The sequence below is a fragment of the Lithobates pipiens genome, unplaced genomic scaffold (genome assembly GCF_037356315.1).
Source record: "Lithobates pipiens isolate NorthernLeopardFrog02 unplaced genomic scaffold, aLitPip1_a1.2 Scaffold_13, whole genome shotgun sequence".
Lineage (NCBI taxonomy): Eukaryota > Metazoa > Chordata > Amphibia > Anura > Ranidae > Lithobates > Lithobates pipiens.
The window spans coordinates 219157669-219178355 of NW_027507718.1; the positions used below are offsets into that span (position 1 = coordinate 219157669).

At 42.4% G+C, this 20687-nt stretch overlaps 1 protein-coding gene across 1 annotated transcript in view; it reads left to right on the top strand.

Annotated features, from left to right (window-relative positions):
* The window catches only part of LOC143974633 (uncharacterized), a 324397-nt gene that overhangs the window by 100806 nt on the left and 202904 nt on the right, over nt 1–20687 (top strand). The gene's annotated exons all lie outside the window — the stretch shown is intronic.

Sequence of the window (20687 nt, forward strand, 5' to 3'; positions counted from 1 at the left end):
GTAGTGAGGCGTGAAATCAAAAATTTACGCCCTTAGAAAGCCTGAAGGCGGTGCTTGGTTTTCGGGGCCCCGTACGCGGCTAGGCTCCCAAAAAGTCCCACATAAGTGGTATCCCCGTACTCAGGAGAAGCAGCAGAATTTATTTTGGGGTGTCATTTCACATACGCCCATAGCATGTGTGAGCAATATATCATTTAGTGACAACTTTGTGTAAAAAAAAAAAAAATTTTTTTTTTTTGTCATTATTCAATCGCTTGAGGCAAAAAAATAAAATATTCAATGGGCTCAACATGCCTCTTATCAATTTCCTTAGGGGGTCTACTTTCCAAAATGGGGTCATTTGGGGGGGTTTTGTACTGCCCTGCCATTTTAGCACCTCAAGAAATGAGATAGGCAGTCGTAAACTAAAAGCTGCGTAAATTCCAGAAAACGTACCTTAGTTTGTAGATGTGACAACTTTTGCGCAAACCAATAAATATACAATTATTGACTTTTTTTTTACCAAAGACATGTGGCTGAATACATTTTGGCCTAAATGTATGACTAAAATTGAGTTTATTGGATTTTTCTAATAACAAAAAGTAGAAAATATCATTTTTTTTCAAAATTTGCGGTCTTTTTACGTTTATATCGCAAAAAATAAAAATCGCAGAGGCAATCAAATACCATCAAAAGAAAGCTCTATTTGTGGGAAGAAAAGGACGCAAATTTTGTTTGGGTACAACATTGCATGACCGCGCAATTACCAGTTAAAGCAGCGCAGTGCCAAAGTGTAAAAAGACCTCTGGTCATTTACCAGCAAAATGGTCCGGTCTGAAAGTGGTTAAGCTTTGGTAATAAAACCTGGAAGCTCATTAGTTTCTATGCAGAAGTGAGCCTGATTTTTCACTTTCCAGCTTTAGTAAATAAACTCCATTGTGTACTTAAAAATTTACTAGCTAGGTGACTTCTGGGAGCAATTGGTTCCACTAGATTTTATTTAAGGGTATCAGAGTAAAGGGGGCTGAATACAAATGCCGTCACACTTTTCAAATATGTATTTATAAAACATTTTGGAAAACATTTATCATTTTTCTACCACTTCACAATTATGTGCCACTTTGTGTTGGTATATCACATAAAATCCCAATACAATACATATTTACGTTTTTGGTTGTAACATGGCAAAACATGAAAAATTTCAAGGGCTATGAATACTTTTTCAAGGTACTGTATATGGTTAATAGTCATAACCACCTGTCCCCAATACCCTGTTTCTTTTTTTGGTGCATGCTACATCCCATGCGTATATACTGTCATGCTTGTGTCAGGAAAACTGAAAATTGTATACTTACCTGATGGTAGCTTTCCTTTCTTGACACTAAAGCATGACAGCATATAGGTCCCTCCCTAGGGATTCACATTGATAAGTGACCAGAATGCTGCCTGGGGGGAGGTGACTAATTTATATAGTATAACCGGTCCTGGAACTGGGCGGGGCCTACCCATGCGTATATGCTGTCATGCATTAGCGTTAGGAAATGAAAATTACTGTATGGTAAGTATGCAATTTTCTGTTTTCTATGCTACTAGGTTGGAAAACACCCCTTCCACATCAATATAATGTAGATATAAGAGTAAATTGCAAAGCTCTGTATATACATGTAAATGTGTTCAACTTTGTGAGATTCCTCAGCCAGCAGGATCCTCTCTGTTGTCTACCTTTGTTCTTCAGAAGAAGAACACAAAACTTTCATGGGTTGTAGGTTACTTTAGAACTGGATGGCCGAAATTTGGAGTATAAAGATAAAAAAATATTTTTTAAATAATTTCAAATAAGATGAACCAATAAAAGCATGTATAGTTACAAAGCAAATCTTGAAGGTATCAAGAATACAAATGGGACATGCTCAGTGCCCCGCCTGTTGAACAATTCAGTGCTGTCCACCAAACACCTTCACTGCTGGGTATTAACGTGAGTGTCACTTCCCGGTGTATATCATGCGATGTGGAGGTAAAAAGAGCCCCAGACTTCTGAACCCCCTGTATCCCTATTACCTCAACACTCTGCACCCCATGTATCCCTAATACCCCAAAATTCTTCAGCCCATGCAACCCCCACATTCTGCACCTCCTGTGACTGTTGGACTTAGCTGGGCTTGTGCTGCTGCTTGCTGTCCCCGGTGCATTCTGTAGTAGCAACAACCGAAAATCTAGACCTTCACCTCTACCAGGTTTGCACAGTTGCCTTTGGCGAGGCTGCTTATCTCTGAGCTGGGCATGAGACTGCTGTTGCTGCTGTTGCTGTGACTCAAAGCCATCAAAGGCTTCCACCTAATGCCAATTCTCATTGCACCCTATGCATAGCTCACAGCTGACCTTTCAAACTTGCACACTGTGAGCTTCACCCAGACATGCCCCTTGTCTGCCAGACACAGGGGTTCTGGGAGTTGCAGTCCGAGAGAGATAAGGATGGAAGGTGGGAGTCTTGGGGATGGCAGACTCTGGGACAGCCACCTTGGTACACCACTGCCACTGGGAACAAAGCCAGGGATGTTTTTTCCCCTTCAAATGAGGAGTGCTCTCTGAAAACAGGGACAAATTTCAACCTTAGAGTAGATAGCTTCAGGCAACAGAGGGTTTCAGCCATCTTAGTAAAATAAGCAAAAGTAAAGTATTGCATTATATCTGCTGAGATTGGTGTGTGCCCGCAGTCAATTTAGGAGGATGAAAATTGTGTAGTCCAGAGGACTACAAGGTGCGCAGCTATAACACCCAGTACAAAGAGAAAGATGTCAATGGGCTTCCTCAAACCATAAAATAGGTTAGCATTAGACAGTACACTGGAATTGCTGTTACATCACATCATGTATAGGAGAGTAAGTGTAAGCCCTTGTACACACGGTTGGACATTCCGACAACAAAATCCGTCGGATTTTGTCCGACGGGTTTTGTCCGAAACTGGTGTTGCATACACACGGTCGAAAAGTTGTCGGAAAACCGTTCAGAACGTGATGACGTTATTTAGATTTGACGGGACTACGTTCAGGCTAGTAGCCAATAGCTTTGGCCTCGTAAATTGATCTGAACATGCGTGGCACTTTGTCCGATCGGAATTCTCTATAAACGATCGGACAAAGTCCGATCGGATCATGTTGTCGGAAAATTTTTATGTCCAGCTCTCAAACTTTGTTGGTCAGACATTCCGACGGAAAAATTCAGATGAAGGCCACACACGGTCGGATTATCCAACAACACGGTCCGATCGGACATTTTCCGTCGGAATGTCCGACAGTGTGTACAAGGGCTAATAGTGAAATTTGCTTCTAGAATATTTGCATAAATAAAGGAATGTAAAACGAGTACAATATTTGAGTTTTATTTTCCAGTCAGCTTTGTTTGGCCAAAGTTTTTTGGAAGCCGCAGAGTCGCTTTAAAGTTATTTAATACAATAAACTATATTCATTTTAAATAAAATAGATCGGGTGCTATCAGGTTGAATCTTTAACCCAGCCTCTTGTTTTGTTTTTTTATCCTGCCATAGATTTTCTTTCTACTCACTGAAGTATTAAATGTCTCTCCCTTTATGCCACATTCCCCATGATATACAATAAATGAAAAATTCGATGAGAGACCCCTGGAAATAGTAATTCAGGTCTCAACACTGGAAGACATATGAAAAGCTAGTTGGTGATTTAATTTGTGGACATCTAGCCAAGACTGAAATGTCAGCTTCAGATGGATTGACCATTTATATCAGAGAAAGAATTAATACAAGGTTTTCTTTGTAGTTTGTAGCTAGTAATAAAAATATCTCCAACATTTTATTAAAATAATGCAGAATTTATTAGTTTACTTTCTGTCTTTGGTTTCAAATAAGTTCCTTTTTTATTAGGTATCTTATTGTAACACTGAGGATAAAATCAGTTGTCGTTCCTTCAATAAATAAGTCTCAGCAAAAGTTATTATTCACAGATATTGGCTTTTCATGCCTATGCTATTTTGTCTTTTTTTGCCAACAGTACAGGAAAGTAAAGCAACGTTGTTAAGGAAAGGGGAAGTAGGGGAATAGGCCTTGTGATTTAATCGAAGGCAAAAATCTGAGAGGCTAAGATTATTATAATCATTTTATGTCTTGATTTGACCTGTGTTTTCATTGTGCTAAAATTGGACTAGTGGGGTTGATTTACAAAAGGATTGGAGTCTGTTCAAATAGCAAAGGGCATACTCGCTTAGCTTAGTGAATAGGTTCATATGCAAGATAACATTTTCTTTTTATAATTTCCATCACGTTTGAGTATTTAAAGCTAACATAGCCTTTTCTCATTGACTAGTATTTGTTTTGCAAAGCAACATTCAGTTTTCTAGATGAGTAAACTTGACTCCTTCAGTAGATCAACCACATAGTCGAAGTTGGAAAATGTATAAGTAAGCTGTTATTATTTAAAACATTTTAATATTATGAGCACTAAAAAAAAATCTACATTTTTGGAAAGTTTTAGTTTATTCTAGAGGATAATTTACTATACACTTTGCAAGGAAAGTTGCATTTTGCATAGGGATTTTCCAGAGAGGTTAGAAAATGAATTGAAGCTCTGCCGACTTTTCTCATCCAATCATGTGTGAGCATGCATGCCGTTTTTCTTATTTTCCTTGCATGTGATTGGGTATTATTTGCAAAGGAAAATTTCTCCACATTCACTAAGCTCTGGGGAAAAAGTGAACAGATTGATTTGTCGCCAGATTGTAAATCAACATCAGTGCAGTGGCGGCTGGTGTTTTTTTGTTTGGAGGGGCAGCAAGCAACCCCCCCCCCATGGCACCTCAAACCCCCCTGCTGTTTGCCAATCCATTGGGGATCATCGGGGACATCAGGTAGGCAGGCAGGAGGACAGGCTGTGGCTGGCATCTTGGGTATCTTGCAGCATCTTCAGTGTCCTTCTGAGATCACTGCAGCTTCCGCCGTGCATCTCCTCCCCTCGTCCTAGGCGTCCAATAGGATCGCCTATCCTTTCAGCCAATCGGGAAATGGGTTCCTGATTGGCAGAGAGGCGATTCAGTGTTAGAAAAGCAAATATTCCTTTGCTTTTCTAATACATGGGTGGACTCCGAGCGCAATGCTCTACACTCCGAGTCCACCCTATTTTTAAGCCTATTGGAGCCTATGGCCCGGCATCCGAAAAGAGGCCTGACGCCTGAATAGGGGGTGGCAGCGGCGGCCATGAATAGATTCATACAATGCATGAACATACCCATTATGCATGTATGGGGTGGTGAGGATAGAGGGGGAGGCGCCTATTTTCCCTTAATGCGCATGCCGCCCCTGCCTCAGTGTATGCTGACCCTGTTAAAATAGAAACTAATAAACTGCATAAGGCAACTTATAAGTCATGGATGCAGCCAAGAATGAATAGATGTAGAAAATAGCTTAATTAATATTTTACATATTTAACTACAGTCTAAAACCCTTAAACGCAATATCCATGACCATAGGTGTGCGCAGCCTATTGCATTAGGCTGTGCCCCCTAAAGCTCTAACACACTTGCATGTGTATAAATATATAGGACAGTAGGACAATAGACAGCATCGGTAGAGCAGTGAACAATGTCAGTAGGGCAGAGGTTGGTGTCAGTAGTTTATTTTCTTATTACATTTTTACAATTGCATTATTTTTTATAATATTTTTATACAATCATTTTTATTATTGCTTTTTACAATCTTTTTAGGGGCCCCATTGGGGGCTTTGGTAAGATATCAAGGGTCTAAACAGGTCCCTGATTTTTCACTTTTGAGACAAAGAAAGGGACTGGGGACATAGTCCCCCAGTCCATTTCTCTGCAGCCAAGCAGCAGGGGGAACCTGCCTAGCACAGGGTGATTAGGGTGTGCCCAGGCACACCCTGTGCGTCCATGACACATTAATTTCCCATTGTAGTAACTAAAGACTGAGCCTTCACTAGTTAACTAGTTAGGAACAAGGGATTCTGTAAACTTCTCCGGATGTTCCTCCAATCAGTTGAGTCTTGTAAATGCAATTGAGCATGATGGACAATGATAGGCTGCACTGATGGACAAGGATATGCTGCACGGATTGGCAATGATACACTGCACAGATTGACAATGATAGGCTGCACTGATGGGCAATGATAGGCTGCATTGATGGGCACTGATATGCTGCACTGATAGGGTGCGACAGGGTAGAGTTGGGTGGGGTAACTGGTGGTGAGTAACTTTTAAGGCCTGGCTAGTGTTAAAAGTGTTAGGATCTTAGGCTAACCACTCATTACTATCTGATTCTACAATTTTCTTTCTAGCCACAACTATAAAGTACAAGAACCTGATTAGATACTGATTAAATGGATAGTATAGGTAGGACTTCATATTCCAAAGCTGTTGTAAATCTAAAGGATAGTATATTCAGATTGTAAACTGTATGGGGATCTTTATTTTCTATTAGCTAAGTTAGCTGATCTTATGTATTCTGTACACCAGGTATGTGAATGGAGATTTAGACCAGTGGAAGTAAGAATGTTAATCCAAATTCCCCAGCTGTATTATCCTTGACTCAAAAAAATGTTAGGTTCCAAAAGCTTCAAGCGCTCTTTCTCACTGGTGGTTGGGGGAGTTAAAAACATGTGGCTGAACCATGATTTTACAACCCCTTTGGCCACCCTAACATAATAGTCTGACACGGCTGTACACAAGCCTTTGCTTCTTTGCTTTGCCAATTTTAACTCGGGCTGCCGAGTTTGACAAGCTGCACCGCCTTTGAAAACTCACACATTCAGATCAATAGGGCTGGTATAGAGTCAGCCGGGTGGGCTGGTGAAGAATCAGTTGGGAGGACTGGTGTGAAAGTTAGCCTGGAGGGCTAATGAAAAGGGCAGCTGCAGCCAGGTGAGTTGGCAGTGCCTGAAGAGGTGATAATGGGATCAGTGGCCCCAGAGGAGAAGTTCCAAGTTATTTCACTACATTTTTTGCTACACAACAAGAGGCTGCGAGTTCCTGCCAGTAAAGGGCTATTGCTAAAGTCTGACTGGGAGCCTCTCAGACTATCCTACAGGGATTTAGATGAAGCGAGCAAGTGTGTGCAGGAGGCAAGTAAAGGAAAGTGTATATAGGAAAATTTCCCTGAAGTTTTGCTCAAGTCTCATGGGCATCCCGTAACCTCCCATCCCTATCCACGTTATTAACACGCTAATAAAAAAAATAAAAAAAAGTCGCAGACTGTTCTTTTCTCTGACTCTGCTGTGCTGTGACGATTTGGTGAGCCTGGTTGTACAGGAGTGGGGGGGGATCGAAGTACGTCTGCATTACCTAGGGGGGTGTTCTGCATTAGTATAGATTTACAGTTGCAGTAACTTAAATTACACAATGTACACAATGCAGGAATGAAGCTTTTATACTCTGCTTCTTTTAGATTTTCATACCCCAAGTGATCCAACATCATTGTTAACATGTGCTATGCAAACAGAGATCTAAGTAATTTTTAACCATGAAAAGTTCACTTTAACTTGTACAGCTACTGTAATTTAATATAATAGTATTGCATGAAAATAATATTGCATATTGATAATTAAATTAAGCACTATACACCCATTCATTATTTATATCTGTAGCCCTTACTTAAGTCTGGTCAACTTTGACTTTCTTTGAATAAAGAAAATGTTTGATTTTCTTTATTCAGTAGCATATAGGGTCCTTACTCCTTTCCAGTAAGGTTATTGGATTGCAGCTTGAGATCACATCAGCAGATTCATAGGTTTGTGCTCTTCATGGGCTGTCCAGGCTCTCAGGAAACAGGGATGGTAACCCCATTTAAGGCTAGTGGTAACATGAATATCCGAATATGTACCTTACATTAAAATACTCAACAATGGCTAAGAAAAATGTGTAGTTAGTCAATAGACCTGAAAGATGACTTCATTTACATTGCTTTGGAATACAATTGTTTTCATTTCTTTTAAAACATAATCACTACCTTTAAAAGGTTAACATGCCACATGACATCATTGTGGTTTCTGGGCCAGTGTCCAGAACACTCCATAACTGTGCAGTGTTACTTATATTTTTTGAAGAGAAAAAAGCATGTTTAGTTTCTTGGATGTCGTATCTGCATGTACTCATGGGAGTCATTAAATATCAGCTAAAAACTTCCATTGTAACAATAACTACAGCTGCTAATGGATCAGGCCCAAAATGTATTGGCCTGAGAAAACATGATAGAAATTTCTCATTGGAAAACCGTTTTCTTTATTGCATTGTCCCTATTGAACACATTTAAAATGTTCAGTTTTTTATTTTTTATTTTTTTAGGAAAATGATTTCTACCAAGTATACTTAAGCAATCAGGTATTCTATAATGAATTGCATATTGACAATATAGATGGTGTTTCCTGGGATTCTGGACAATTGCAGGGTTGTAAAAGTTCTTATACACACTAATACTATAAGTAAGCCATAAAAAAAGAACTTTGAGCACTCCAATGATGAAGACAAGTGCTTTGAGCCTCAAAGTCCAATGCCAGCCCCACATTTTCCTAGTTTTATATAGAGACAGAGTGGTGATTACATAGAATTTCTGTTTCATTGTCATTGCTGACCTGCTAGGGAGATTTCTACACAGGTATCGTCCAGATTATACTATAACGTTAATTTACCAAAGGGATAAAGACTGTTCGCTTAGCAAACTGAATGTTCATTTTGCAAAGTACATGTTTACTGGGATTAGTAAATACAATGAAGCTGTGTTCATTATAATTAACCAATCATGTGCTTGCAAAAAAACTGTGTTTTTTTTTATTTTCTTTTGCACATGTTTGGGTATTTAAAGAAGAACTCAGAGTGTGGATATTTTGTACATAGTTACGTACATTGGTCCAGCTTGGAATATCTTTGGAATTCCACTTTATGGTGAAAACATTGAACCTATTTATGATCATTCACAAGGTAAATATACAGTTTTCAAATTCAAGTGAACAGCTTCTACTCCTTTAGTAAAATCAACGCTTCTGTACATCAGGGCATGTCTATATAACTAGAGAAAGAAGTAAGGGAAAAACTCTTCAACAGCCATCCAAAACCAGCAAAAATAATTACTTGATTTGGACATTTTACATTAAAGCGGGATTCCACCCTAAAGTGGAACCTCCGCTGATCGGATTCCTCCCCCCCTCCGGTGTCACAATTGACACCTTTCAGGGGGGAGGGGGTGGAGATACCTGTCAAAGACAGGTATTTTCACCCACTTCTGGGCATAGACTCCCGTGGGAGTCTACGCCATTTCCTGCCCTGCCGCGCTGTCTGCTGGGACACACACGGGTCCCAGTGACAGCGCAGAGATTTCCTATTGCGCGGCACGGCTCGCGCATGTGCAGTAGGGAACCGGGAAGTGAAGCCGATTCGCTTCACTTCCTGATTCTCTCACCTAGAATGGTGACTGCAGCAGCCGAGAGCTGAGCGTTCGATCGGCCTCGGCTGCCGGCATCGCTGGAACCCGGGACAGGTGAGTGTCCATTTATTAAAAGTCAGCAGCTGTAGTATTTATAGCTGCTGGCTTTTAATATTTTTTTTTTTTTGGTGAAATCCCTCTTCTGGAATTTTTGTACCATTAGCGGTAACCCCGAGCCAGACTCGGGACTGCATCGCTGGATCCAGGAGGAGGTTTACTTACCTTCTCCCTCGGATCCAGCGGTGTCTCCCCGCTGTACGAGCGAGCCGTCTCTCGCTCGATCTATCACGGAGCCGATCTCCGTTCCCTGCGAGCGTTGCGACGCACGGGGACGGAGATCGGCGCCAAATTCAAAAAGGGAAACACACAGTATACATACAGTATAATGTAATCTTACAGATTACATTGCTGTATGTAAATATTTCACATCCCCTTTGTCCCTAGTGGTCTGCCCAGTGTCCTGCATGCAGTTTTATATTATAAAAACTGTCAAAAATGATTTTAGACCAGCTAGAAAACAGCGATAATAAATTAGAATCACTCGCAGAATTGAGCGATAACGATTTGTGGGGAGATCCGTCATCAAATATTGAAAAGTAATGACAGTGAAAATTCTGCAACTGAGCAAATTTCAGTGTTTTTGATTTGATTACAATATTGAATAATTTTTATTATTGTTATATTATTATTTGGTACAATTATTTATAGTTATTTATTATATTATAATTTATGATTTCATTTTTCAAACTTTATTATACCCGGGATGTCTGCTAGACTCTGGTTTGGACAGATTTAAGAGAGTTATTCCTAAGAATTACAGGACTACAATATAAAACGCCAAATTTTCATGCAAAATAATTGTACCGCTTTTAGCACCTGAAATCCGAAATAATCGTACCGCCAGGGAGGTTAACATCACTTTTATTACCTACACTGCCAAAAATGCTCCATTCAAGCGTAGTGACATGGAAATCATCAGCAAGAATCAGTGAGCAAACAGGAAATTTACACTCCTGGAAATTTCGATCTCAGAAGAAACTTCAGGAGAAGATCTTAAAGCGGGAGTCCGCCGGGAGTCCGCCGGGAGTCCGCCGGGACTCCGCGTTTTATTTTTTTTTTAAAAGCCAGCAGCTACAAATACTGCAGCTGCTGACTTTTAAAATAGTGACACTTACCTGTCCAGCGCGCCCGTGATGTCGGCACCCGAAGCCGATCTCTAGATTGTCTGTCGGGTGCTGCCGCCGCCATCTTGGGTATGGGAATCAGGAAATGGAGCCTTTCGGCTTCATTTCCCGGTTCCCTACTGCGCATGCGCGAATCACGCTGCGCAATAAGGACGGTCCCCGCTGCCTCTGGGATCTGTGTGTTTCCCAGCAGGCAGCGGGGCACTTGCGGAAAGGGGCGGGCACTTGCGGAAAGGGGCGTAATCTACGCCCCTTTCCGCAGAGAGCTATCCCGGAAGTGGGTGCAGAATACCTGTATCTGCACCCCCCTCCCCCCTGAAAGGTGCCAATTGTGGCGCCGGAGGGGGGGAGGGTTCCGATGAGCGGAGGTCCACTTTAGGGTGGACCTCCGCTTTAAATAGATTATGAGCAATGGGAGAGGTGGTTTTGCTGGCACATTTATTTAAAGTGGGACTTAACTCATGCATTTAAAAATTAAGATGTGTGGGCTTTTGGTACTTGAACGACATGCATTGGGGGAAAATTAAAAAGGAAATGTCTCTATAGTTAATAGAGGCATGGCATGAAATACATAATATAGATATCAAAAGGTATGGGTAAAGTCTAGAAGTTTTGTTTGCTTATATTTTGCCTTCCCTGGTTTCTCCATTCCACCTCCGAACATGACAATGAATTTTGTAAATGAAACCTTTCTGTTTTCACTTTATTTTAAAACCTTTTACTTAAAGTGGTGCATCCTTAATGCTAAAGTTTATATAACAGGATCAATAATCTTACAGTAAACATTTCTTTTGCCCTTTTAGGGCAAAGCAGCAGGCTCTCTTAACAGCTGCCCTCCTTAGCAGCACATACTCACCTTCCCTTCACTCACCTGCTGCTCCATTTGGCTACTTGGGCTGAGTAGAAATGGTCGGACAAAGTTGTCGGAAAATCCAATTGTACATAACGTTATGACGTTATTTCGTTACGACGGGACTACCTTCAGGCTAGTAGCCGATAGCTTTGGTCTAGGAATTTGATCTGAGCGTGCTTGGCACTTTGTCTGTCGGAGTAGGATACACACGATCGGAATATGTCCGATCGGAGCATTTTGTCGGAAAATTTTACGGACAAGTTGGAAAACTTGGTCTGTCAGATACTCCGACAGAAACAGTCCGATGGAGACCTCACACAGTCGGATTTTCCGACAAAACGGTCCGATAGGACACATTCCGTCAGAATCTCCGACCGTGTGTACAAGGGCTTAGTGCTTGGTGAAAGGCTACTCAAGCGTTACATGTGGTGGGATTTCTTCAACTCTGTGAGGGTTATTTACAAAAGGGAAATCCACTTTGCACTTAAAGTGCACTTGGAAGTGCGGTTGCTCTAAATCTAAGGGGTAGATCTGAAATGAGGGGAAGCTCTGCTGATTTTATCATCCAATCATGTGCAAGCTAAAATGCAGTTTATGTTCCTTGTGTGTCCCCCCTCGGATCTACAAGTGCACTTGCAGCGCAAAGTGGATTTTCCTTTAGTAAATAGCCCCCTATGTAAACTCCAATTCACAATTCTGATCATATGCAGGAACTCCTTTCTACACATTCATCAGCCAAATAGAGCAGTGGTTTGAGAAATATAAAAGTAAGTGAATGGGAAGGGTGGCAGTTATGTGAACCTATTGCCAGTGGCGGCCCATCCATTAGGGGTGCCCGGGCGCTGCCCCCTCTCTCCACTCCACCCCCCTATATGGTAATAGATAGATTCATGCATAGTGGCCACCCCCCCCCCCCTATTTATGCATTTGACCCCTTTCAGGGCAGCGGGTGCATGAATTACAGGGGCAGGTTTTTTTTTAAGCACCTGATTGGAGCCAGAGGATCTAATAGGCTTCAAAATCGGGTGGGCTCGGGAGGCAGAGGATGCGCTTCAATCACACCCAGGCGTGTTGCAACAGCGATTGAATAGTCACTGTTGAAACACTGATCCTCAATACGGCCAATCAGAAGTGGGTGTGAGACCCCGTTTTCTGATTGGCCGAAGAGAGAAGACTCCCGATTGGCCACCAAGGAGGAGGAAGGAGGATACGGAAGCCGCCATGATGACCCGGAGAATGAGAGGCTACAGGAGAACAGCAGGAGAATGGCAGGCCCTCAAGCAGGGGAAGCCGCCGGTGATGGGGTAAGTTCTACCGACCGAGCCGGGGGGGGGGGGGTGGCATACTGTTTGCTGCCCCCCCCCCCCAAAAAAAAAAAAACACCGGTCGCCACTGCCTATTGCTTTGACCTGCATGGCTTTTGACATTTTCTTTTTTTTTTTTTTTTGGGAAATATTTCATAAGTTCCTTTTGTTATTGAAATCTATCTGAAAGTAAGGAGAAATATCTACATTTTGGATGCACATTACAATGAAATCCTGACAGAAAACACTGTTTTTGTTGTTGTCTGATTTGACTTAAAGTGCAACTAAAGTCAAAACTTTGTTTTAGTTTTGGACAGAGTGAAAAGGAATTAGAACACTTGTCATTTTTTATTGCTGTCTGTGCCCCTGTTAGGGAGATGTCGTCTCTTTATTTGTCTTGTTTACTGTTATCATCATAAGTTAAAGTAAATGAAAAGCCCAAATTTTGGGTTGACATCAGAACATTAATAAAGTGGACAGCTTCCAATGTGGACCCTGCAGACACACCAGGACTCCTTCACTTTGAAAGGATTTTCTTTAACTTCCTGTCTTGCCTTTGAGACAGGAAATGAAGGGAAATATCCCCAATGGTACACAGATTAAAAAAAAACAGGGGTTATAACCCCCCCCCCCCCCCCTTACTGTAGCCTTTATAATACCTGTATACTTAATACTATAATATAATAGGATGTACTCAGGGCCAGCCCAAGACATTGTGCTGCCTGGGACTAAGAAAGAAATTCTGCCCCCCCCCCAAAAAAAATAATTCATGGCCACCAAAAGGCTCCCACATCCATTATTTTATATCATGGTAACTAAAGAGGACCGGACATGGCGGTCTACATGTATAAGAGTATAAAGAGGACCTTTCATGGCTCTATACATGTATGTAGGAGTATAAAGAGGACCTGTGATGGCACTATACATGTATACAGGAGTATAAAGAGGACCTGCTATGGCTCTATACATGTATATAGGAGTATAAAGAGGACCTGTTATGGCTCTATACATGTACTGGAGTATAAAGAGGACCTGTTATGGCTCTATACATGTATATAGGAGTTTAAAAAAGACCTGTTATGGCACTATACACGTATACAGGAGTATAAAGAGGACCTGTTATGGCTCTATACATGCATATAGGAGTATAAAATGGACCTGTCATGGCTCTATACATGTATTGGAGTATAAAGAGGACCTGTTATGGCTCTATACATGTATATAGGAGTATAAAAAGGACCTGTGTGTGGCCGGCGGCCTCAATGTCTGCCGGCAACCCGCAATTGCTCCTGAGAGAGCCAGAACAGGGATCTGTCAATGTAAGCAGACAGATCCTTGTTCTGACGGGGGAGGAGAGACAGATCTGCTGTTCCTAGTGATTAGGAACAGCAATCTCTCTCCTCCTTCAGTCAGTCCCATCCCCCACAGTTAGAAACACCTCCCAGGAAATACATTTAACCCCTTGGTCGCCCCCTAGTTTTAACCCCTTCCCTGCCAGTGACATTTACACAATAATCAGTGCATTTTTATAGCACTGATCATTCTATAAATGTCAGTGGTCCCAATAATGTGTCAAAAGTGTCTGATCTGTCCGCCACAATGTCGCAGTCCGGCTAAAAATTGCAGATCACCACCATTACTAGTAAACCTTTACCTGCCTTCAGTTGTGGATTGTCACTTACCCCGTCACCTGCCTTCAGATGTGGATTGTCACTTACTGCATCACCTGCCACATGTTGTGGATTATCACTTGCCACACGTTGTGGATTGTCACTTGCCATGTGTTGCAGATTGTCACTTGCCATGCATTGCGGATTGTCACTTGCCATGTCACCTGCCTTCAGATGCGGATTGTCGCCTGCCACATCACCTGCCACATGTTGTGGATTGCCACTTGCCACATCACCTGCCACACATTGCGGATTGCCACATATTGCGTATTGCCACTTGCCACACGTTGGGTATTGCCACTTGCTACGTCACTTGCCACACACTGTTGATTGTCACATGCCACGTCACTTGTCATACGTTGCAGATTGTGATTTGACATGTCACTTGCCCAACGTTGCAGATTGTGACTTGCCACATCCCCTGCCACACCACCTGTCACAAGTTGCGGATTGTCACTTGCATACTACAATTGTCACTTGCCTGCGGCTGCACTGTGAGGGCAGAACGGCAGTGATGCAGGGCGGGCGATGAGGGATGATGTCATCTCTCTGCTTCCCGGGCCCGCTGATTGGCCAGTTCGCCAGGCTCACCTGCTCACTCACCTGCCAAGCTGCCTGCCCGCTCACTCACTCAGACGCTGAGCTGCCCGCTTACTCATTCACTTACACTTACGCTCCGGAAGGTGTACCTCCTTTCATGACTGGGCCATTTTTTGTGATACGGCACTTATTATGTTATTTTAACTGACAATTACGTGGTCGTGAGACGCTGTACCCAAAAAAAATTTGATGTCCTTTTTTTCCCCACAAATAGAGCTTTCTTTTGGTGGTATATGATCACCTCTGCAGTTTTTATTTTTTGCACTATAAAAAAAAAAACATTTTGAAAAAAATAAATAATAGTTTACTTTCTGTTATAAAACACATCCAATACAAAATGTAATAATCAAATGTCTTTATCAATTTAGGCCAATATGTATTCTGCTACATGTTTTTGGTAGAAAAAAATCCCAAAAAGTGTATATTGATTGGTTTGTGCAAAAGTTATAGTGTCTACAAAATATGGGATATTTTTTATGGAATTTAAAAAAAATGTTTTAATAGTAATGGTGGTGATCAGCGATTTTTAACGGGACTGCGACATTGCGGTGGACAAATCTGACACTAAGTGACACTTTTTGGGACCAGTGACACCAATACATTGATCAGTGCTAAAAAAAATGCACTAAAACTGTACTAATGATGCTGGCAGGGAAGGGGTTAACATCAGGGGTGAACAAAGGGTTCAATATGTTCCCTGGGAGTGCTTTCTAACTGCGTGGGGGAGGTACTATGACTGGGGGAAGACAGAGATCTGTGTTCCTGCTTAGCAGAAACACAAGATCTCCATCTTCCTCTCCCACAGAATGGCGATACATAGGCAGACCGCTGTTCTGTCTGCCTCGGGAATGATCGGTGGGTTCCAGTGGACATCGGGACACTGGACTGACTCCCGCTGTGTCCAATCACGGTGGGAGCAGTTCACCAGCGGTGCGCATGGCACCCTAGACCTGAAAAAAAAAGACATACAGGTACATGATTTCATGTTGAAGGACTACCCTGCCACTGTATATGTGTGTGGGGTAGTTCAGAAGTGTATATATACAAAAGCAGCAGTCTTTTATTATAATAATAATATTATATAATATTATATTTACTGCTGATATATTATATTGGGGATGACACAAGACTGCTGCTTTTATATATATTATATTTTTCTGTTAATATAAATATTGGGGAATGGCACACAAGACTGCTGCTTATATAATTTACTTCACACACTAGTCTGTCCCCATCTATTCTCTCGTCTAGATTATAATTTTTTCTACTTTCTGCGTTAAGGTGGGTTAAGTACCCACAAAGGCTGGATTATTAATCTTTCCAACAAAGGGGACTTTAGTAGCTATCTCTGCCACTGCCCAATGTCCTTGTTTTAGCACCTAACAGTGGGAATATTGTGGAGGGCTTATGTTATCTATCTATGCAGGCATACCCCACTTTTAAGTACATGTAGCACTAACCCCGAAGGAGCTTCTGAATTTTTCTGGGCTTACCGATTACCTCCCTCATTTTCCTTGTCTAGGGGTTCCCAAGATTGATAACCCAGTAACTGTAGAGACCGACACTTGAATTCCTTGTTAGGATTTTTATTTTGCATAAAACAATTGAACAAACTCAGTCTCTAAATTGGGAATAGAGGGTGTCAGGGCAAAGTTTAGCTCAGGTGCTTGGAACTTCTGACTTCAACAAAAGTCTCTCTCTCTCTATACACAATCTAGGGAACAGCCGATCGCAACTGGATTCTTTACCTGTTGGATAAATCCTTAAGTTTGGGTTTAGCAGCCAACAGGTAATTCTAGCTTTTCAAAGTCTCTCACACAGACTTGGTTGTAAACTTGGTTACAACTGGAAGGGTAGAAGTAGGAACTTTTCTTACTGTACTAGAATCTTTCAGCCGGTCCGGTGATACTGTAAGAATTGTGGATTCAATCAATGTCCATGGCAGCTCAGCTTCCAGGCTCTTACCAAGCAGCCAGCCTTGTGTGTGGCTCTCTTACTGAAGAGTCCTCCCCTTGTCACGTGTAGAGTTGCTGGGCCTCTCCAAACCCGAGATGGCACCAGAACACCTTAGAATCCTCCTTCCAGTTACTGCGCCTCGAACTAGCCATTTCTGAGGCTCGGAAACAGATGGATCTGCACCCCAGGCCATGAGGGCCCCTGGGGGCTGATCAGGAGGACCAGGACCACAGAGTCAGCAACAACTTCTGGACCAGAACCCGGAACCACGTGACTTCGGCACCTTAAGTACCCTTTCCCGGATTACGCAGTGAGACAAACGCGCCCACTGATTGGCTCCGAGATAGAGATTGGTACCCAATGCGTTCAACCAGACTGAGTTCTAAAGCCTCCCACAGGTGTACAACCCCACCTATGACCAGGCAGAACTTCTATACAGCCCAGCCAAACTGATGCCAAAGTACAATTTAGCACAATTAACCCCAAAACTCACTACAGTTTTGTGCAAAAACTAAATTTAAACACATAGCGCATACTCGTTAGGAGTACCGGCGCTACATACACAATGGGGTTTATTTACTAAAGCTAGAAAGTGCAAAATCAGGCTCCCTTCTGCATAAAAAACAATGATCTTCTAACCCCAGATTGTTCACTTAAGCTTTGGTAATAAAACCTGGAGGCTCATTGGTTTCTATGCAGACGTGAGCCTGATTTTTCACTTTCCAGCTTTAGTAAATAAACCCCATTGTGTACTTAAAAGTGGGGTATGCCTGTACCTTCTAGCAGTATGCCTTGGATTTTGCCAATGTTTCCCACAATACAGTATCGAATATTTGTTCATACTATAATAAATATGTATATGATTGATGATGAGTCAGGCAGTAATTATTGCAGGACACACCATCTGACTGACACACTGTGTTACAGACCGTACAAATTACAGGCCACACTGACACTGTTACACATCAGACTGTCTGAGACTGTACCTTCTTCTCAGATCCAGCCTGAGCCTTCACTAAACAGTGCAGACCATGTGGGACAGCCAATCAAGGCACTGCGCGGGATGCTCTGCTCCATTGTGGGTGGGACTGGACTGGAGGAGGGAACAATTTCACAATGATGTGGGCGGCACACTGCGCCCGCACTCAGCACCTCATTGGCTGTCACGGAACCTGTCCTGGGCACACAGTGCCAGCCAGGAAGCAGCCTAAATGTAATCGTGATGGGCATTGGCAGGTTCTGGCGGGCAGCAGTGTCATCTCCTATCCAATTAGCAGACACAGACAGCGCTGGCTGGGTGGACCATGATGACTGCACTCTGCACAGTCAGCAGCAATGCACAGAATCAGGACACACAGTGGTAGCACCATGCCGCCAGGCCTCGCAGACTGACGTGACACACTCACATATTGATCCATCCAGGCCAGCCTGCATCCTCCTGGCTAGGCTAGGCAGCAGTGCGCCCTAGCCGGCTGCCTAGCGGGAGCACTGGCCCTGCAAGTTCGGTACTACTCCTGACAACTTATTTTCAGCTGCCGGCTGCTGCCCCTCTTAGGATGCTGCCTGGAACCATGGTCCATTGGGTCCCATGGTAGGGCTGGCCCTGAATGTGCTGGTTATTCCTGTTCAAGCACCCTTCAGAGATTTCCCCTCCACTTCCTGTTTTTTTTATATTTTTTTACTGACGAGATAAGTATGGTGTACATCATAGATTCAACATATACAGTTGTGCTCATAAGTTTACATGCCCTGGCAGAATTTATGATTTCTTGGTCATAATTCAGAGAATTTGAATAATAACACAAAAACGTTTCTTTCACTCATGGTTAGTGTTTGGCTGAAGCCATTTATTATCAACCATGAGGCCTAGATTGAGTCGAAGTGCCCACGAGTTCCCTTGCACGTGGCCACGCATTCCTTTGCTTCCATGATCTCCGTCACCTTCCCAAGCCAGTTCAACTCACTCGGGACTCGCGGGCTCTTCCAGTGAATTGAGATAAGGTGCTTTGCGCCATTGAGGAGGTGAGGGAGAGCACTACGTTTATAGTGAAAGGGGGGGATGGGGGGATGTGAAGCAGAAAGTGCTTTGGGGAAAAAGACACATCTATACCTAGACTATCCAATATGCATCTACCGACAGCATTTGGAGGAATGTTCCCCTCTGCCCGCATCCCCTCCAATACAACTCAGAGACTGATGGGTAAATTCTAGCCAGGGAGGTGGGCACTCGGTACCACCAGGACAGCAACTTATAGTTATTTTCTTGTGTTTTAGAGTCTACTGAGCTAGAGTGTGTAAGAAGGTACAAATGACGCAATTGTTCCTCGGTGAATTCACACCCAAGATCCCGCTCCCATTATTAATAGTAATTTAGAAGGAGGTGAGATTATGTCCGTTCAAACTCTGTAAGGGTAGGGGGATAGGTGGCGCGGTGGGGAGACAAAATCATTGAGTTGACGATATCTCCAAAAGTCAAAGGGGAAACTACTGTACCGCTCCCTGAGGGTGGTCAGTGAAATTAAGCTGTAACCCTCCAGGAAGCGGGACAGGCTAATACCTCCATCAGTTATCCAGGGATCAAAAAAGGACAATTTCTCCCCAGGAGGAAACCACGGAAAGCCACCAACAGACTCTAGTGGTGATGTTGAGGGGGCTAGTGCTAGGGACCTATTTAGCCTGTCCCAAACTTTGAGGACATGTGTTCTTAATGGGGATACCCAATCTGATAAAGCCCTATCACTTGGAGGGACCCAGGGTGCATATGAAGGGGAAATCTTTTAATGTGGACACTAGTTCTGATGACCCTGGTGACAACCATGGAATTTCTTTCACTTCCTGTTTTGGCTATTTGACAGGAAGCAAAGGGAAATCTCCACAATGGAACACAGATGGCAAAAGGGTTATACGTAACTCTTCCCAAAGCCCCATACACACTATCAGATTTTCTGCTGATTTTTTCCTTCAGATTTACCAAAACCATATAATATGAGGTCAAACCTTAGGCGTTTCAATTTGTATGCAATCAGGCAGGCCCTTGCACTACATGGTTTTGGTAAATCTGAAGACAAAAATCAGCAGAAAATCTGATAGTGTGTATGGGGCTTTACTATAACCAAAGTGAAAAAAGTATTGCCTATTTCTATTTTTAGGGTCCAAGATTAGCCACACTAGAGGATCTATTTACTATAATAAAGAAGTAAGTTAAATGAGCTTGTGTAAAGTAAGGAAACGCTGGTTTTATTGCACTGTAGCATTTTGATTACAACTTGCTTTTAGCATTAACTTTAATGGACATGTAATGAATCAAGCCCAAATACTGACCCATAATGCATGCTAATCTAAGAACTCATATAAACACATTCAATTAGGAAAGTGTGAATCTCCCTGGGTTTGGTTCGTAAACAGTTTCACAAATTTTTCTCAAAGTTGGCAAACTTTCTGGTGAACCCCAATGAAGTCTATGGGGAGCAAACTTTGTTATAAAAGGGTGCTGTGAACCCATTCTTTTATAAAAAAGGGGGCTGGATTATTAATTCCTTCAAATTATTAGCCCAGCTGATCATGGGCAAAGGCTATAAGCTATATTATAGGTTCTTCCTTAATTCTGCTACAAACATGGAAACTTTTTGGCCAGAAATTTGCGATTTACAAACTGCAAATCTAAGTAATTTACTGCAAATGCATGGTAGT